At 38.4% G+C, this 21,730-nt stretch overlaps 1 protein-coding gene and 1 long non-coding RNA gene across 5 annotated transcripts in view; one reads left to right on the top strand and one right to left on the bottom strand.

The window, feature by feature from the left end:
• The window catches only part of LOC129690302 (uncharacterized), a 136,829-nt gene extending 123,947 nt beyond the window's left edge, over positions 1-12,882 (bottom strand). Inside the window, exon 1 of the long non-coding RNA XR_008722282.1 lies at positions 12,812-12,882. This is a non-coding gene — a long non-coding RNA (uncharacterized LOC129690302). The remainder of the gene's footprint in view (positions 1-12,811) is intronic.
• The window catches only part of Lin7a (lin-7 homolog A, crumbs cell polarity complex component), a 172,755-nt gene that overhangs the window by 31,316 nt on the left and 119,709 nt on the right, over positions 1-21,730 (top strand). The window lies entirely within an intron of this gene.

Below are 21,730 nucleotides of genomic sequence, written 5' to 3' on the forward strand. Positions count from 1 at the left end.
AAAGAAAGAAAGAAAGAAAGAAAGAAAGAAAGAAAGAAAGAAAGAAAAGAAGAAAGAAAGAGAAAGAGGTTGAAAAACAGCCTATACAATGGTAAAATTTGTAAGGAGGTAATCGGGGCTGGGGAGACTCACAACAATAAACACTATATTTCTGATTTCCATACCTGGCTCCTAAGAAAGGTTATTCTTCAAGAGATAAATCTGAAAATCAAAAAATCTGGAGAAAAACTGTGCTCAAGCTTTAAAAATTACATTTGGTTTCGATTAAAAAAAAGTTTGAACATGCCACAGTTAGTAGTTCTGTACATTTTGAACATTTTTGTGGATTTCTGAAATGATCTCCATCAACAGCAAAAATAAATGTATTTGATGAGGGTTAAAAGCCACACTTATCTGGGGGAATAGATAATAATGCAGTTGGGAAATGTACTGGCTTAGGGGAATGAAAGCAGTAGATTCTCCTCTGCAGGTTATGACAACACCAGCCGAGGTAGTTGGTTAGATTTGCAAAACCAGGCATGAATCCCCTCCTACTGATCAGACCTGAAGTCCAATTAAGTGACTGTGGGTTTACTCCAAGATATAAGTGCCATTATACATCTTTGTGTTAGGGTTAAGTTGGTAATTATTGTGGTTCATAGTACATAATCCCTAAATATAATGCTTAAGGTAGATCTTGGATGAGGAAATAGATTAAAAGCCAGAGAACCAAAATAGTATTTTCTTTACATTAGAAGGAGTTGCACCCTTGATAACTCAATAGTATGGTTGCCAAAACAAGACCAGCACAATCACACCACCAGTTGCCATCCCAATCTGGGTAGGGAAAATCTCACAAGGCTTCACCCTTAGATGAAGAGCTACAGGCAATTAATAGCTATCAAGAGGTGGAATTAACCCACCGACAGATCATCCAATCCCAAGTGCACAGCCCATGTACCTACAAGCAAAAATAAATGGACTCAGCATGTTATATTTGATACACACACACACACACATACAAACACACACACACACACACACACACACGCAAATATTTAAGAGTATTGAGAAGAGGCATAAAGATGAAGTCATAGGTGATCACAAGAAGAAGTGACGATGGGAGAAGTTGGAGGAAGGATATATAAGGTTAAAGTAATAAAAATTCAGTGTATATGAAATTCTCAAAAAGTAATTTAAAAAGTTGAATTTTAAGTGCAATAGTGGTTGAAGAACTGATGCTAGGTATGATGCTGACCATACTCTTCCATAGTATGATCTGGGTGTGAGAAGAGACATTTGAACTTAAGATATTTATGACCCAGTAGTTATGAGCTACATTACATAAAAACATTGACTATAAAAGCCTTCTATAAAACTTCACCAGAGGTTACAGGTAATGGTCTTTGTAAAAAAAAAAAAAAAAAAAAAAAAAAAAAAGGAAAGTGCATCTAAGAGAACAGCTTTTGAGGCAATAGAGAAAACTCTGGCCGTATAATAATGAGATGTCTAGTGATTCAGGATAATGAGATAGAAAGGTATGAAAAGGTAGAATTACCTACACAGGCGATTTTGAGCACAGGTTTAAATGGATTTACCTGTAGTGTTCCTATGTTAGCTTTCTGTTCCTATAGAAAAATACTTGAGGTGATAAATTGATAAGCAAAGTTTATTTGGCTCATAGTTTGGAAGGTTTCAGTCATGGGCAATTGTCCCCAGTGTTTTGAGGTTATGTAGGAGGAACATGCAGCAGAGGAGACCCATTCACTGAGAGAAAAGGAGCAGAGGAAGAGACTGAATTTCACCTTGAAGAAATACTCAGTGAAATACTCATCTATTACTTACGCCCATGTCTCAAAGATTCTACCTTCTTGTAACACTACTAACTAGGGACATAGCAGTTAACACATGACATTTGAGGAACACTTATCTAATGTAAATATTTTTAGAAACAAACATTCACTTAAATTAATAAAAATATGACCCTAAAATAATTTATGTCCACTGTTAAACTCTATAGCAAAAAAATAAAGAAAGAAGAAAAAAATTAAAGTACCCATAGAGGAATCGAGGAGGAAGTATAAAACTCTAATAGCTGACATTTGGGCAAACTTGTGAGAATAACTGGTTAGTTATAGGAAATTAAAATTTCATTTGATAGACACAGAGATGAGGCAATTCAAAGGAACCACAGCTGAACATTAACCAGAAATTGAGGAATCCTGTGGAAGACAGGGAGGAAGGACTGTAGGAACTAGAGGAGTCAAGGACACCAAAAGCATAATCACGCATATGGCCTGGGCCCATAGGGGCTCACAAAAACTGAACCAACAATCAGGAAGCCTTCATGTGTCTGACTTAGGCCCTTTACATCTATGTTACAGTTGCGTAGCTTGGTCTTCTTGTGGAATTCCTAACAAGACAGTCAGGGTCATCTCTGAGTCTTTTGCTTTCTTTGAGGCTCTTTTCCTCCTACTGGATTGCCTCATCCAGCCTTGGTTGGTAATCGTGAGATGCCTGCCCTTTTCTGAAGAGAAAGGAAGGAGGAGTTGATAGGAAGGTAGAGAAGAGGTAGGAGGAGGGACTTGAATGGGAGCAGGGAGGAGAAACTGCAGTCAGGATATAACATGAGAGAAGAATGAACTCAAAATGTTTTAAAATGTGAAATTATTAATATATATATATGAATAGAAGTAAATTTTATTCATATCAACATAAAAATCCTGTAAAATCTACCAATAAAACTACAAAAAAAATTCCCTCATCAAGGAAACCTCTTTTTTGCAACAGACCAAGCCCATTACAGAAAGCCACAGCCAATGAAAACACAGAGTTATGGAGCCCAAGTCCCAGTTGATTCATCAACAGCACTACTTCGGCACATAGGGGTTGGGGGAAGTTACAGAAGAACAGAGAGATTGTTAAAGCACAGGTCAGGGAGTTTGATGTGAGATTGTGTCTCCTAGGGATATCAGAAGCCATAAAGCTGCACCAACATGACTGCACAAACACGAGCTAAACAAGGACAGACTACACCAACATCTTCACTCTAACATAGATTCTGGGACAAATCTAAACTCAGGCCTCACTCATGCATGGTTTCTACTGATGTGATATAACATGATGACCTAAAGCAAACTGGGGAGGAAAGATTTATTTGGCTTAGAATTCCAAGTTGCTGTTTATCATTGGATGAAGTCAAGGCAGGAACTCAACCTAGGGCAGAAATCTAGTATAAGCCAAGGAGGAGAGCTACTTGCTAGCTTTTTCCTCATGGCTTACTTAGCCTGCTTTCTTTCTTTTTTATTTTTATATTTATTCATTTTACATCTTGATCATAGCCTCCTCCCTTGTCTCATCCTGGTCACACCCTTCCTCCCTCTTCCACCCTAACCTCTTCCCCTAGTCTTCAGAGACAGAAAGCCCTCTTCCCCTCCAACTGACCACAGCCTATCAGGTCTCATCAGGACTGCCTGGGTCCCCTTCCTCTTTGGCCTGACAAGGTAGCATCACCAGGGGGAAGTGACAAGTAAGGAGTAGAAAGAGGAGAATCCCTGGAGGTTTAGTGAACAACCGGTCTGGTGTACCAAAGGCAATCATCATGATGCCCTGTTGCAAACAAAGTGAACACCAACATTCCAGGACTGTCCTCTGTCTCCCATACTCAAACTATGGCATACACATGTCCAAAATCAAGCACAGGTATACACACATGCATGCATACACACATACAACACACACACACAGACAAAAAGAGGAGAAAGAAGGGAGGAAGGAAGGAAAAGACTAGGAAAAATGTCTCCAAAGCACATCTGATAAGATATTTGTGTCGTGAACATATAAATAACACTTAAAATTCAATAATAAAAGAAACTAACCCAATCTGAAAGTTGAAAAAAGATTTGAGTAGGCAGTCTGCTAAAAGAGTTGCACATGGACTAGGCATACGATAAGTTCAAACCATTAGTGTTCACGAGAAAGAAAATTAAAATGGCACCTAGATACTCCTATTCAAATTTTGAAGGCTCATTTATATGCATGAGCTTGAAGGAAGCAAACTTTACATTATCACTCTCATGAGTGTAGTATAAAAAGAGCTCACCTCATGATCGAGCATTACTTCTAGTCTCAATGCCTGAAGTCTTCTCTCTTGAGTAATTGTTTTTCATTTCATAATCAATGTTGATGTTCTCCTAAATATCTCTCTGTTCAGAATCTCAGGAAAATTACATTCTATCCTTTGACATTGTATTTTTAAATTAAAACTGTAAGTCTGGGAAGCTAGGAATTATTGCAACTTTCTGATACTACGTCATTCCCTGAAAAATGATGTTTTTAAATAAAAGTAACATCTTTCACTGACGTTTGCTCTATGCATTAATACAACCATATAGATGTATATAGATACCTCATAGACACATTACTTATTAAATTTTGTACTCTAAAAATAGCATTTTGCAGGACTGGAAAGAAGACTTAATGTTTAAATGATGTGCAAATTGTATCCATATAATATAGGATAAACATTCTAAAATCTGTATACCTAAGGAAGCTAATCAAGAAGGAGGACTCTGGCTAAGATGCTCAATCCCCATTCAGAAAGGCAAAGAGGATGGACATCGGAGGAGGGAGAAAACAGGGAACAGGACAGGAGCCTACCACAGAGGGCCTCTGAAACGCTTTACCCTGCAGCGTATTGAGGCAGATGCTGAGACTCATAGCCAAACTTTGGGCAGAGTGCAGGGAATCTTACGAAAGAAGTGGGAGATAGTAAGACCTGGAGAGGACAGGAGCTCCACAAGGACAGCAACAGATCTGAAAAGCCTGGGCACAGGGGTCTTTTCTGAGACTGATACTCCAGCAAAGGACCATTCAAGGAGATGGCCTTGAACCCCTGCACAGATGTAGCCCATGGCAGTTCGGTGTCCAAGTGGGTTCATAATAATGGGGACAGGGACTGTCTCTGACATGAACTGATTGGCCTGTTCTTTGATCAGCTCCCCCTGAAGGGGGAGCAGCCTTACCAGGTCAAAGAGGAAGGCAATGCAGCCACTCCTCATGAGACCTGATAGACTAGGATCAGAGGGAAGAGGAGGAGGACCTCCCTTATCAGTGGTCTGGGGGAGGGACATGGGTGAGGAAGAGAGAGTGGAATTGGGAGGGGAGGAGGTAAGGAACTACAGGGGGGAATACAAGGTTTATAAACTGTAATTAATAAAAATAAAAATAATTTTTTAAAAAAGCACTTAGAATAGGCCCCTAACTTGCACCAGATAATAAACATCTCAATGTCTCGTGCGTTGCTTGGTTGGTAGCACACTCAGGTAACCTGTTTAGCATCCTGAGTTTCAGCCCTGGTTACAGCCTGGGCAATGGCTCTTCCCAATATGAAGCACAGGCAGCTACAGCAAACAAATGTGATCACTGCAAAGTGAAAGCTTCTGCCTAGCAGAGGAAACGAGTGATGGCGTAAAGACAAAAACCTGTGGTGTGAAAAGAGCGCATTCACAAGCTGTACGTCGGATAACAGGTTAATAGCCAAAATATATCAGAACTCACTTGGTGAAAGAAAGTTGATTCAGTTTTAAAACAGTCAAAGTACTGGGCAAGGTACTTTGGGTAGTCACAGGACCCAAATGGACATTCCTTAAAATAGAACAGACAAATGGCCAAAGAGTACATGGACAAAAATGTCCTGTATCAAAGTGCGTACTGAAACCAGATAAAGCATCAAGTAGTGCCTATAGGATGGCCATCACGAGAAATAAAAATGATGGGTATTGGGAGCCTATGGAGGATAAGGAAACACTTGTAGGCTGTTAGGGGAAATTGCCAGTTAATATACCAATTGCAGCAGGTTTCCAAGAAAATTAAAAAACAGAGCTAGAATATAACCCAGCAGTTCTACCACTATTTACATACACACAGGAAATGAAATTGGTGTGTTAAAGACAGACCTACACTTCTGTGTTCATTGTAACACTATTCATCATTACTAAAATATAGAGTCAACCTAATTGACCATAAGATAAACCTGGGCCCAGGGAGGCCTACAGAGAGCAAGGACCATGCATGGAGAGGACCTAGACCTCCTGCTCAGATGAAGCCCATAGACTGCTACTGATTCTCTAAGTAAGTGTCCTAGTAAGGGGAGCAGGGACTGTCTCTGACAATTCAATGGCTGGTTCTTTGATCACCTCCCCCTGACAGGTACAGCCTTACCAGACCACAGAGGAAGATGATGCAGCCAACCTGAATGAGACCTGCCAGGATCACATAGAAGGGAAGGAGGTCCACCCCTATCAGTGGACTAGGGGAGGAGCATGGGGGAGAAGAGAAAGGAAGGGTAGGACTGGGAGGAGAGAAGGAAGGGGCTACATCCAGGATACTAAGTGAATAAATTTGAATAATAATAGATAAAGATAAGTTAAAAAATAATAAAGGACAAATGCTCTATTTGGAGTGTAACACTGCTCAACATTTAAGAAAGAAGGAACTCCTTTCACCTCCCTAACGTGGATAAGCATTATATTATACAAAGTGAAACAGCACAGAAAGACAGTATTGTACTTTCTAACTGACATCAAAACACACACAGAAACACACACACATGTTACTAAGAATAAATGCACTAAAAATATAGGTCAGAGATGGAGTACTTGCCTAGCATATGAAAGGTTCTGTGATTACCTCAAAGTCTTTAAAAAATAACAAATAAATAAATAAATAAATGGCAACCTGAAATGCACTTTACCATAAAGCTAAAATTATTCAAATAAATTATTTTGAACTAGGCTATAAGCTTTAAGTTTGTTTTTAAAAAGTGATTGTAGTTAGTAATGACAATATAAAAAAAGAAACTGAAAGATGTTTGTAAATCTGGAGACATATCTTAAGTATAAAATTGAGCTTCATGTTTACTCTATAAAGTTCCCAAATGATAGTTTATATTATAATTACAAAATAAAGTATTTAAAATACTCCAGTGAATTTTTATACTGTTTACAATTCATTTAATATTTCATATAGCTACACTTATGGTTAAATACCATTTCATTAGTTATTTGTTATCCAAATGTGAAAGATTCTGAAGCAATTGCTTTTCTTCCTGCTCTATTTCTAATGTTTGATTTACAAGAGAAACAGCAATAGAGAGTCTGAGGAAGCAGCTTCAGGGAATCTATGATAATGAGAAAAATCACATTGTTTTGTTGTATTTTTACTTGCAAGTTTATATGCTTCTATGCTGCCCGATAATAATCAAGTGCTCAACAAAATGCCTCCACCATTCACTGCGAGTGTGGCAGCCACCAGCTTGACTTTGCCCTCTAATCATCATCTAAACACACAGATTGCACCACACTAACCTCGCTACGCAATTCCCAGAGCAGCGAAGAGGCTGGAAGACAGTATGATAGAGCAGTGATGAGGTAAAAGAGGGAGCGTATTATTAAGTAGCTTGATAGCAGAATAATATATCAAGCTGTCAGTTTGGATAAAAATATTCATCCATTTTCTAGTATCACATGTACTTGAGGACAGGAAAACTTGAATTTTTCAGGTTCTTTTTTTTTTTTTTTAATAATGACCTTTCAGAAAATAGCCAATTTGATTGCTCATCTCTCCAGCAACCTCACGATTGTGTTTCTCTTCCAATTTCTGCAACTCCATGAAAGGGGATTGGAATCTGCTGGTAATTATACATACAATGCATACACACACACACACACAGGCACACACACAATGCACACACTCACAGGCACACACACATACACTCACATACACACTCAGTTGCATACACAATGCACACACACGGGCGCACAGAAAAGCACACACTGCAATCACATGCTTAGGTGGAAATCACTGTGCCATAGAAAGTATCTAGTTGAGTGTTTACCCAGTTTTAGAAGTCACAGCTGATTGGCTTTTGTGCAGAGTATCATAAGATGCCAGCCAATAAGCTAATTTTTACCAAGAGATCATTGGATAGATAAGTCAAAAAAGAAAAGGTAATATACATAAATATCCCCTCCACTTAGTTTAAAGGTAAAACACACAATTTCACTTAAGCTCTGTGGAAAGTGTCCTGTTTTTCTTCACAGAGCTTCAGTAAATCAGCTGGTGTTGTATATGAGCTGAAAATATGAAAGAGAAGGGGCAGACAACTAAGGAAGCTGGTTGTGCATTGCTGGGCTCTTATGTTGTTAAGGTACACATGATGTTTTGTTATTTTCACATGTAGTTACACATACTGTTCACTTAATTAGAAGATGCATTCACACTGTATTCATTTTCTTTTTATTTTTAAGTAAGTTTTTGAGATTATAATAGAAACCTCTAAGCAAAAATGTCTACTTACAAAAATGTTTTGCTTTGGACTGTGCAGTTCTGATTCACTATTCAACAGAGCTTAGAAAACTGACTTCCTCAAATATTTCCATGAGTGCCAAAATGAACCATAGTCTACCTTCTAGTCAAACTCATTGATGCTCCAATTTGTAGGTTAAATTTTCTCACTAATGATAGATGGATTCTGGTCCCTTAACTCTTATTTTATTCTGAATCTATATTTTCTAATCTAAATCTTGCCAAATATAACTTGACAAAATGTCATTGCTAATAAAAGAGTTAAAGTGCTTATATGATATATTACAATCTTTTTTATTTAATAATGTTAACTGTCTTTAACCAGCATGACAGAGTATTATATTCAATGGCATATACAAATATTTTTTATATTTTTTTATTTTTTATATTAATCACAAGTTTACTTTGTATCCCAGCCATAGCCCCCTCCCTCCTTCCCTCCCAATCCTACCCTTCCTCCCTCATCTCCTCGCTGCAGCTTTCCAAGTCCACTGATAGGGGAGGTCCTCCTCCCCTTCTATCTGACCCTAGCTTATCAGGTATCTTCAGGACTGGCTGCAATGTCCTCCTCTGTGGCCTAGCGAGGCTGCTTCTCCCTTGGAGAAGGGGGAGTCAAAGAGCCAGCCATTGAGTTCATGTCAGAAATAGTCCTTGTTCCCCTTGCTAGGCTACTCACTTGGATATTGAGCTACCATGGGCAACATCTGAGCAGGGATTCTAGGTTATATCCATAACCTTTGGTTGGAGAAACAGTCTCATAGAAGACCCCTGTGCCCTGATATATTTGGTCCCTGTGGAGCTCCTGTCCTCTCCAGATCATACTAACTCCCCCTTCTTTCATATGATTCCCTGCACACTGCCCAAGGTTTAGTTATGAGTCTCAACATCTGCTTTGATACACTGCTAGGTAGAGTCTTTCAGAGACCCTCTGTGGTCGGCTCCTGTCCTGTTTCTTGTTTTCTTCTACTTCCGATATCCATCCCATTTGTCTTTCTAAGTGAGGATTGATCATCTTACCCCAGCTCCTCTTTCTTGTTTATCTTCTTTAGGTGTATAGATTTTAATATGTTTATCCTATCTTATAGGTCTAGTACCCATTTATAAATGAATATATACCATGTGTGTCTTTTTGCTCCTGGGATACCTCACTCAGGATGATCTTTTCTAGATACCACTAATTGCCTGCAAATTTCATTATTTCTTTGTTTTTAATTGCTGAGTAGTATTCCATTGGGAAAAGTATCACAATTTCTGTATCCATTCCTTCATTGATGGACATCTGGGTTGTTTCCAGGTTCTGGCTATTACAAATAAAGCTGTTAGAAAAAAGCAACAAACCAAGCAATACAATTAAAAAATAGGGTGCAGAGCTAAACAGAGAATTATCTGTAGAAGAATACAGAATGGCAGAGAAACACTTAAAGAAATGTTCAACATCCTTAGCCATCAGAGCGATGCAAATTAAAACGACCCTGAGATTTTACCTTACACCCATCAGAATGGCTAAGATGAAAAACTCAAGTGACACTACATGTTGCAGAGGATGTGGAGAAAGGGAACCCTCCTCCATTGCTGGTGGGACTGTAAACTCATACAACCACTTTGGAAATCAATCTGGCACTTTCTCAGACAATCAGGAATAGTGCTACTTCAAGATCCCGCTATTCCACTCCTAGGTATATATCCAAAAGAGGCTCAAGTACACAATAAGGACATTTGTTCATCCATGTTTATAGCAGCTTTATTCGTACAAATAATTTTTAAATTTAGGTGTTCTGCTGTCCTGGGGCTAGGGAAATGACTCAGTGCTCAAGTGCTTTCTCTGCAAGCATGAAGACACAAGTTTGAATCCTCAGAACCCAGTAAATGTCAGGTGAGTGTGGCAGCCTTCCTATGACTCTGGTTTTGGAAGGTAGAGACAGAGCAGTCCTCCAGAGCAACCTGGCTAGAGTCTAGGCAAATTTGGTAGCTCTAGGTTTGATTTAGTGACCTTGCCTAATTATGCAAAAGCTCTGAAGGATGATGGCCAACACCAATCTTGTGAGTCTACATGCACATATACCCATATTCATGGTCACCCCCCCACACATGCAAAATGAATGTATATGAACAGCATGACCCCCACAAAAACCCAAAAAGAAAAAAGAAAAAAAAAGAATAGTTCTTAGAGTATTTAGCATAAAAGAGAACAGTGATTTGTATGTCTTTCTGTTTGAGCGTTTAGCATAAAAGATAACAGTGATTTGTACAACTTCTTTCTGACAAGTTAAGACGAATTACCTTTTGGCCAAATCAGTCCTCAGAACTCTGAAAATGCAATCAAGTCAGGTATGCATTTGTGTGGATGTTATCAAGGTCAAGAAGCAGAACACTAAAATGAACTGATTTCTTTCTGATTAAGAATAAAATTTCACAGTGAAGGGCTGTAATCATGTGGAGAAATAGATGCAAGATAACTAGAAAAGGAGAGAGATACAAAAGAAAAGGAAAGATAGGAAATAAAATATGAAAGAAAAATGAATGAAGAAGAAAGAGGAACACGTTTGTCTTCCTGGGTCTTGAGGTGATGGTAAGCAAATCAAGCTTCAACTTTAGCTTCTTGAGAAAGACAACTCGATTTTTTTTTTTTTTTTTTTGTAAAGGAAGAAAAAAAGAACAAAATGCTGAATATAGCTCCTAGAGAAAACGGGAACACATTACTCATTCTGGCTACATAACAGCAATTGTCTAGCAAAGAAAGCTTTATCTTAAGCTTTGTGTGCCTAACGATTTGTTTATTGGGAAAGTAATCACTTTCAAATGAAATAGATACCTCCATTGCAGAGAATCTCTTAGCAACTATAGCTTTCATTTTGAGGCATAAATTGTTCCGTTGGATGCAATGGGCTTGGCAAAGAGTTTTGAAGAGCTCCAGCCAGGATCTGTCATTATATAAACGCATGATTTAAATTTTCTTTGTTGTCAAACTTTTCTGTGTGTGATGCAGTTCATTGTTGCTTCAAATCCCATGTGGAAGAGATCAGGGAGTGTGTGACAATCAGTACAGAGTGCAATACTTTCAACAGTGCAACGAGGAAATGTGTTTTGTTTCACTTGAGCCAGTTCTTCCAAAGGTGAACCAATTAGTCTGTGTTTAAGAAACATAGCAAGTTGTTGGTAAATCAAAGCAGTGAGAGTGTCAAATGAGGAGGACACACTAATTGTCATGTCTCATTAGTAACTTGAAAATTGGCAGGGTTTCCTTTTACGTCAGAGCGGGAGTACAAAGTACTGTTGACCACTGATTTTATCATGCTGATAAACGTGCTCTGCTGCATCCCTTTAAACACAACTTTTTCATGTATTAAAAAAGCTAAGCCAGGGGTGGTAGCACATGCCTGTAATCCCAGCACTTGGGCAGGCAGAAGCAGGAGGATCTCTGTGAGTTAGAGGCCAGCTTGGTCTCCAGAGCAAGTTCAGGACAGTCAAGACTACACAGAGAAACCCTGTCTTGAAAAACAAAACAAATAAAACAAAGCTATCAGCTGATGTTTCATGTGCATTTGTTGGAACATATTTTTAACAGTAAATTCTCCAAGCCTTGCAGGAAATGTTAGTTTAGGACCAGATAAAGTTGTGTTCAGTGGTTACATTCAAACTTTCGTTGGAGCTGAGCAGGTGGCCCATGCCTGTAATCCTAGTACTCATGAAGGCAGTGGCAGGTGGATCTCTGTGAGTTCAAGGCCTGGTCTACAAATTGAGTCCAGGACAGCCAAGGCTATACAGAAAACCCTGTCTTGAAAAAAAAAAAATAAAACAAAACAAAAAATAACTTTTTGTTTGTTAATCATAAGAATATATCTTTTAAAACAAGACATTTAGTCACTTCATCAAAAGGACTTACAGTTCCAGGAACTTTATTCTCTAATTTTACATTTCTTCATTTGCTGCCAGTAATAAAACAGGAAGTGAAGATTCACACAAATTTCTAATGTAGGTGATATTCCAGGTACTTACATTAAAATCTTAATATACCTACATTCTCATTTAGCTCTCATATTAACTGTATAAAGTGAGTATTACCAAGTTACAACTTTTGTGCTTCCTTGATTTTAGATTTTTAATAACATCCTTCAGTTGACTGATGCAGTGATAAAATATTTTAGATAATCCCCTGCTGACTTGAAGGATCTTCTATGACTAGAAAGAGAATAACAAGGGCATATCACCTTGATGCCATCTACTTTCTAAATAATTTGCATGATTTTTCTGTTTTTCTTTTCTTGGTACTTAATGAAATTTGTTGACACCTTTTGCTTATGTAAAGTATTTGAGATATATCCGGATATCCAAACAGCCAGAATAACAAATGTAGCACTGATAATAAATTTTACTGTCACTAATGCATACTTTTGTGCTTACCAGGCATTCTGTGGAGACTTTGTTAGACAGTAAACATCAGGACAGCAGTTCTATTCCTACCTACCTGAGTTTTATCTCCATGTCTCACTGTCCTCACTGCCGCCTCCTCAGCTAAGCTTCTTCTGTGGCTTGGCAGGGCTTCTGAACTAAAGTCCTATGTGGACCCTTGGTCCATTATAACTAGGCCTGCAGATAGTAACGAGAGGAATGTTTATGGAGTTTGAACCAGATAGCCTTACTGTTTAGCCAAATGATCTCTAAGAACTTTACCTGGGAATTATGCAACAAACCCACTTATGAAATCTCTGAACAAAGTCTGGCTGCTTCTTTATTTCTCAGACATTGACCGTTATGCAGTAGGGTGCCAGATCTATTGCTCCCTGGCTTGTGAGTCTCTTATTAAATATTTATGAATTTCACAAGACAGTGATATCATATCAGGAGCTTCAAGTAGAACATGATAGGAGGATTTACTCAACAGAATTCAGCTAGTGCGAGAAGTCAAGGCTTTTATGGATTTTGTGTGTTTGCTCTGGAGAGCTGGCTGTTAATCATCAACTATAACACAACTCTTACTATTGCTCTCAATTTTTAGTAATGGTGGCTTTGCCTGGTTGTGATGGTTAGGTTTTTGTTTTTGTTTCTTCCGCTTGACACATGTCAAGACATATCTGAGGAAAGGGACTCTCATTTAAGGAGTTGCTTCGATCAGATTTCCCGTGGGCACGGCTTTGGGGCATTTTATTCATTAATGATCAATATGGAAGGCCCCAGTTCACTGTGGGTGGTACCATACATGGTCTCACAGTTTGGGGTAGTATGAGAAAGCAGGTTGAACAAGCCATCAGGAGCAAGACAGTAAGGTTACTCCGTAGTCTGTGCTTCAGTTCCTGACTCCTGCTTCCTGCCTTGGCTTTCCTTAATAATGGAATATAACCTGAAGCTGTAATAATAAACCCTTCACTCCACCATGTTTGTTTTGGTCAGCATTCTACACAGCCACCAAAAGGACACTGACCTTCTGGCGAGTGTGTTCTGCTCCTGTCACTTTAAGACTACTGCTTATATTGTCCCCTTTAGGATTGTCCTCTTTAGGATTTTCAAATTGCTGGCTCCTTCTCACCCTAAATGACATTTTCCTAAATAGGATTTCCATGACTGTCTTAATCGGAGGGATCACTATACACCACACAACTATCTTCTGTATAATCTCAGCCACTTAAAACTGTGCATTGAACGTATGACAGGAGTCTACCGCAAAAGGCACCTGAAAGACTCTACCTAGCAGTGTTTCAAAGCAGACACTAAGATTCATAACCAAACCTTGGCAGAGTGCAGGGAATCATATGAAAGAAGGGGACTTAGTATGATATGGAAAGGATAGGAGCTCCACAAGGACCAAATATATCCAGGCACAGGGTCTTTTCTGAGACTGACACTCAACCAAGGACCATCTATGGATATAACCTAGAACTTCTGCTCGGATGTGGCCTGTGGTAGCTCAGTAACCAAGTAGTTTTCCAAAGTAAGGGAACAAGGACTATTTCTAACAGGATCTCAAGGGTAGGCTCTTTGACCTCCTCCCTCCCCCCCCCCCGGGGGAGGAGCAGTCCTGTTAGGCCACAGAGGAGGACTTTGCAGCCAGCCTTGAAGATACCTGATAAAACAGGGTCAAATGAAAGGGGAGGAGGTCCTCCCCTATCAGTGGACTTGGAAAGGGGCAGGGAGGAGACCAGGGAGGGAGTTGGGAAGGGGGAGGGAATGAGGGAGCGGGATACAGCTAGGACACAGAGTTAACAAATTGTAACTAAAAAGAAAAATTAAAAATTAAAAAAAAAAAAACTGTGCCGCCAAGTTCATGCTCCTCTGCACTATGTCGCTTGCATTTGATATTAAACTGCAGAGAAACAAACAGTAAAGCATATACTTGTCTATTTTTTTAAGAATCATAAGGTCAGGCAGTCAGAGGTACAAGAGCTGGGTAAAGACATCAAGAACTAGGCTCTTGCCTTTCCTGCTTCTGCATCCTTACCTTGGGACCTGAAAGCCATCTTCATCATCATATAATTGTTATTTCAACTCTAGACATATTAACCCATTTAGCTGTCAAGGTAAATGGGGAAGAACAAAGGAGCGAAGATCAACTTCTGAAAGCATAACTGTGCAGTTTGTCCATCTGAAAGGCATTTTTGGACTTTGTACTTACAATCACCTGCTCAATATTAAGAAAGATTATGGAGGGAGAAATGTGTTCATTTTCTGCATATTGTAGTGGATGGCAGCAAGGGATAAAAGACTTTGGAGTATTTAGTATATTTTTGCTGCCCTAGTACAAAATAGCTTTAAATAACCATATTTCAGCTTCAAAAAACTTATGGACTAAAGTCTTTATGGCAGTGAAATTAGTCATAAGTCATCATTAAAGACTGAAAAGACGACTTCATGATTACTCCAGACCACTGGAAGCTTGAGTTCTGTCATTTCTTAAACTCTGTTATTTGGTTCACAGTGCTCTGGTTTCTAGACTGCTGTATCTTTAATGAACTCTTAACAAATTTTTCCTATTACTATTGTCAACAATCTGTGGAGAGAGACTTGACCATTTCTCTACAATTTAATGTCATTGCTAAGATCAAGTGCATTCTGAGACAGTCTTATGCATGTTCATGATGTTATGTATTACCATATTTAAATAATAATAATTGGTATGAAACATTTCTCTGTTTTTTTTTCAATCAGTTTTAAGTATCAGGTTAGAGGAATAAATACATTCATAGCCAACAGAACTAAACATTGGTGTTTTTCTTTCAAGCCCCCCCCCCTTTACCATTTATTGGTTGTATAGCATTGGGCCAAATAATTTATCTATTTAAGCCTTATTTTGTTTTTTGGGGGTGTAGGGTAGGGATAATAGTAATCTTTATGTATACATAAAGGTTTTCCTAAGTACTATAGATGGCTTTCAATGACAGCCACTAATTCACAAGGATTCTGAAAAATACACTCATTGTAGCTAGCCATTCTGTAAATGCTCAAATCTGTTATATAAAAATAGCATAAGGAAATATACTTTAAATCATCTCAGTATTATTCCTTATACCTAATGTATTAAATAACTAAAATATGCGCTATAAGTCACTGTTATATTCTCCTGTTTATGGAATAATGACAAAAAGATCTGCACAGATTCAGAACATATCCACTTTTTAAGCCAAAATCTATTTTGGATCTATGTTTAGTGATAGCTGGAGAGTATATCCTCTAGACACAAACATCTGGCAGCATATGGGTTATCAAGCCACATTACAAACATTGCCCAGATTCTAAAAATTTATTGCTTGATTCAAATTTCAAATTTTCATTGTAAGCTCCTTTCTTGGAGAACAAGCTTTTTTCCTCTGGATCTGTATCATTATAAGTAAAAGGGGTGACAAGGATACATTGATAGTCTATGCCAGTGATTCCCAACATGACTTTACATTGTGATTGCTGGGGAACTCTGAAGATTCTGATACCTAGGTCGTACACAGCCTCAGTGAAATCAGAAATATTAGTGAGTAGGATCCAGGCATCTGTGATTTTTTCAGTGCTCCCAGGTAATTCCATTGGGTTGCCTAGACTAATACCCATTCTATTCTGTCATTTGAAAGCTCTCCAGGTGATCCTGTTGATCAATAGCTATCACCTGAGAGAGGTACACTAGTAAACGCATAAGGGTTAATCTGTATTGAAAAAGGAAAAATTAAGAGCTCAGTGTCTGACCAAGAAAGCCCGCAGAGCACATAGCTATTGTAAAACTACTGAATGTCAAAGAAGAAAAGCTGCTGAAAGAAAAATAGTGATGGAAATAGGAATAAAGGGCACAGGGTTTAGCATTGCTCAGACCCTAAATTTCCCATTTGTTTTCCATAACCCTGATGAGAATAATATCACAGACATTTACCCCATTTACAATTATGTGAAGATAAACTGAGTTAAAAGTTGTGAAGATATTAATAAACAATGGCTTCATATTGTAGTTTCTGTGTTTCCCCACTATCTTTGTGCTGAATGAGTTGTAATTGCAATGTTAAATGGTAAAAGCTTTAAGAGGCAATTCGGTAAGTAGGGACCTATGTTCAGTGTGGGTCTATACCATTACGGAGACAGAGGGCTGTGTGTTCTCAGTAACCACTTCAAGCGTGAGTTCTGACTTGTGTGGGCCTGCTTGCCGTGATCATGGGCTTCCCAGCCTTGTGATCTGTGAGGAAAATATTTACTTTGTAAGTGTTGCCAGTCTGTGAGTCTGTGTTACGGCCACAGAGAACAGACTGGCACAGATTGGTATCCATGAGGAGCTACAGCAACAACTAATGTCAGAAAATTAAGAACGTTTTTAAAACCAGTATACAAACAGAAATAAGAGAAGCTAAGAGAGTTTGAAAGAGCCTAGCAACAGGGTATGTTGCTGTGAACAGAGTACTAAGGGTGATTCTAATGGGAGATCAGACATTGAAGAGGTTAGGGAAAGTTTTTAATGTCTCATAATTACTGGGCCACTGTAGGAATGTTGACAGAAATACAGACAGTACAGACCATACAATCTCCGACTGAAATGAAAAATAAACAAGATATTGGAGACTGAAGCAAAGAACATTCCTATTATATAATAACAAAAAAGTCAGTGAAATTATGCCCATATCCTAAGGCTTTATGGAATATAGAACTTCAGTGTGATGGGCTAAAATATCTAGCTGCGAAAAATTATCTGAACAGCTAGCACGAGAGCAGCTGCATGGCGACTTTTTAACTATTTGCATTGCGAGATAGTATAAAAACCATTTAAAGATGGAGGACAGAATTAAAAGAAAATTGGAAATCAGAAAAGGATTTGTACAATTTGAAATTTATATGTGTACAAGAAAGATTTTTGTTTCAACAAGAATACAAATGGGACTGTTGTACAAAATGATTAATATGGAGAGAAAGATCAGAGCCAAGCACTGATCGAGAGGACAGTAGTAGAGAGTCAAGGAAAGCATGAATGTATAAACATAAATTCTAACTTCTACACCTCTATGTCTACCTTGCAAGACACTGACTTAAATAAATATCCAGTTTTAAGACTTGCTGTATTTTTCCTTGTTCCATTTTAGCCTTATTTGTACTTTGTCCTAATTATAAAAATAGTTTAGAATTTTTATGTTTTGCCTAATACTACTTTCTGGAGTGTTACTATCTATTTCACACCTGTCTTATAACAGTATTTTGAAAGCAGATTACATTTTTTTTTTATTTCACCGTCTTCCAGGTAAAAGAAATTGTTTCAGGTTGAATCATGAATTGCAGGTCACCTGTCATCTGATTAATGTGAAACTTTGAACTTTAAATTTCAAGGGGGGTTGCTGGGATAAATTTCAGCTTTTAAAATTCTTGAGATTGGCAGAATGCATTGTGTTTATCAGAAGAATCTAAGTGGGAGGGAGACATAGAGACAAGCCATGGTTTGAATAGCCCCGTAAAAATCAGTGTTGAAATTTAATTGCCATTGTAACAAGAACAACCGGAACATTTTGAGAGGGATGAGTCATTAGAACTCTACCTTTGTGGAGGAGTTAATTACCAGCATATTCCATTATTGTAGATGTGGTTTGGGTCTCTCGAGAGTGTCTTTGCTGTAGAAGCTAGCTCTGTCTTGTTCATGTCCTCCGTGATAGCCTCTGTTCTATTGTGATTCAGTAAGAAATCCCTCTTCAGGCTGCAGTCCTATGGTCTTGAATGCCTTATTATCTAGAACCCCTGAGAGACGCAAACTGTCCTTCATAAATTAACCCATCTATAGAACTCTCATAGAGCATCTGAAAATGGACTAAGTTGCCAAATTGTATGTGTTCAATTAAAGTTTGCATTGTTTTATTTTTTAAAGGGTAAATAGAACTGAAGTTATATGGGTGGATGGGTATTATCAGTGTGATTCCCAAGTGTCCCCTCTTTATGGTGGCATGGAATATCAAGAATAACCGAACAAGGTTAGCATTTCATAAAGAAAAACTGTTCGGGGATCTTCTTTCCTAATGGATTTTTAGCAGCCTTCAGTCCTTATTTTGTGTCCATCTTAATCTAAGATGCACAAGTAGATTCAAGCTTTTATGTTAGTAACCAGTTTGGTTTTCATAAAATAAATACAGGAAGTTCTGAACAAGTACTACAGGAAAGCTCTACTAAATCAGCTATACACCGTAATTTATTGAGCTGACTCAATAGTTTGTCTTCCTTCCAGGATTCTGGTCTTGGTTTTTTTCTATTGTTTGTTTGTTTATTTGTTTTTGTACAGAACCAGAATTCTGTGTAAAGGTCCAGGTCTTGTGTCCAGTTTTCAGTTATTATTCTTTTGGTTCTAGCACTGGCCAGGATTCTACTGGAGGGCCCATTGTTTTTCACATTTTCGCTTTTAGAATCTTTAGCTTTTATCACCTTCTGTATTTCTCAGGCTTCATGTTGCTGGACTCAAATGTACCAATATCAGCAAGAAGGCTCAGGGTCCGAGAGCCATTCTTTTCCTAGACCCTCCTGATCTTCTCAGATACACACAAAAGTAAGGCTGATTACAATCCTCACTGCCTTTGCAGAAAGAAAGCTAGGCTAGTCTCTTTTCCTCCCAGAAAACAATTGTTCCTCTGGGACATTCCTTCTTTAGCTAATGATGCAGAAGCAAATGTTACGAGATTCTGTCAGAAATTAATAAAAATCTTCCCTGGAAATATTCTGTCTTTCCCCCAGGTACTCCGTGTAAGGACTGTGAATGATGTAATGATGTAATATAACCAAATTAATTTACCTTTTAGTAAGTAAGTCATACTGCAGGGATATGTGATGGGTTTTGTTCTGTTTGTTTGTTTGTTTTTCTTGGACAATATTTTTCTCATCTCTACATGGCCATAAAAATCTACCTTGAAACTTAAAAACCACAAAGAATAGATACAAATCTGAGATTTTAGGTTCATTAGTCAGGGTTCAAATGTCATTTGTGGGGGTGGACTTCAAGACAGGGTTTCTTTTTGTAGCCTTGGCTGTCCTGGACTTACTTTGTAGACCAGGCTGGCCTCAAACTCCCAGAGATATGCCTGCCTCTGCTTCTCAAGTGCTGGGATTACGGATGTGTGCCACTGTGCTCAGGTAAAATGTTGTTTTTTTTTTTTGGGGGGGGGGTGTTGTTGTTGTTGTTTGAAGAAATTAAAATTAAGTGGTACTCAACCACAATCACTTTAAACTCTGAGCCTTTATCAGTAATTTTTAGATACCTTGAAGAATCCAATTTAGCATCCTTTTATACACTACATAAAAAAAAAAAATAACAGAATGCAAAGTTTTCAGGAATGTTAAGAATGAAAGAAACTAAGATCATTTTGTTCACATTCATAACTTATTAATGAGTGGACCAGTATTTACACACTCACTTTGAGAATTTCTTATAAATCAGATACTCAGGCCTTATTCTTGCACCTTCTCAACCAGCATCTCTCGATGAGGATGAGGATGAGGATGAGGATGAGGAGCCTGCACTTCAGTCAGCACTCTTAAGTGAGCTCAGGAACAATTATATTTGGAGCCATTAGTCTGCAACCAATTTTTAAAGGCTATAGCAGCACAATATAATCCCATAGGGACTTTAAATAGGCATGCTCCTTAGAGCAGTTGTATCAGCCCTGGATTCATTTGAGCACCATGTCCAGATACGGTGCTGTGCCAGCATATTGGAATCTTTTGCATGTGGCTGACGGCACCAGGCATCTGTGCTTTTAGAGCTCCCTGGGTGACTATAACACACAGCTGTGATGGCTAATCTAAACTATCAACTTGACTATATCTAGAATCATCATAAAAAATATTCTTGTATGTATTTGAGGGTTCTAGTTCCAGAAAGTTTCAATGAAGTAAGGAAATGCCTTCTGGATGTGATTGGAATCATCAACAGATTGAACAAAAGGAATATTTTTTATTCCTGGATTGAATAAAAGGAAGGAAGCAAGCTAATGACCAACATTCATCTCTCTGCTTCCCAACAACAGACCAATACGGCCCGCCATCTTGTACTCCTGCTCACCAGGACACACATGGACACACATATGAACACACACTTATACCACACAAGGATGAGAACACATAAATAAAAAGTGTGTAATCTCTCTGGTATAAAAAGGAGGAAGACAGGTGTGCAAGTTGAGATAAAATGAGAGTCATAGCTAGTGTAACAGATGAGTGAATAAAGAGCCATAGGAACACAGATGTCAATGAAGACATCCTTGGAGAGACATTGAGCTAAATCTCCATACAGGAACTAAAACATCACCCACGACATACCTTGTCTCTGCTTCATCTCTTGGTACAGTCTCTTTTGTTTCAGCTTTAACCAAACCGAACTCCTTTCAGTTCTTCAAATGACCCACATGCCCTTAATCAAGCCTTTCATCTTCATCGATTCTGTTTTCCTAAAATGTTCTTCACCCTTTTCCTGTTGTCACCACATACCTATGAGCTTGCTAGTGCCAGTTCTTTCTTGCCTCCCACATGATGAAGTATGCCTTTGCTATAAACATGCATGGTCCTCCTGTAGAGCATTGTTTAAAGAATAAGCATCTTTGTGGTCTATCTGTGACCCAAAGCAGTGCATCCCATAAAAGCAAGGGAAAAAATTAGCTACTCTGCCACTATGTCCCTGTTCACAAAATAAGGTAGCATTACTAAAAGAATGAATGGATTTCCTGACAGTGGACAGGAAATGTGCTATGATGGTGTGGCATTCTATGGCTTGCTTTAGAAGGAGGAAAGATGGATTTCCAAAATACAGCCTGTGTGAGAGGAGGTGTTTAGTATGGCATGAAATGAATTTGATTGCTAAAGCCCTGAACTTTATCTAGTAGGTAGATGGATGTCAGTGGGGTTTTACGTACAAGGGTGTAAGAACTATATTTGTCATTTAGAAGAGTTACTCTAGAAACACTGC

The sequence above is a fragment of the Psammomys obesus genome, unplaced genomic scaffold, assembly GCF_907164565.1.
Source record: "Psammomys obesus unplaced genomic scaffold, mPsaObe1.curated_primary_1811, whole genome shotgun sequence".
In the NCBI taxonomy this organism is placed as follows: Eukaryota; Metazoa; Chordata; class Mammalia; order Rodentia; family Muridae; genus Psammomys; species Psammomys obesus.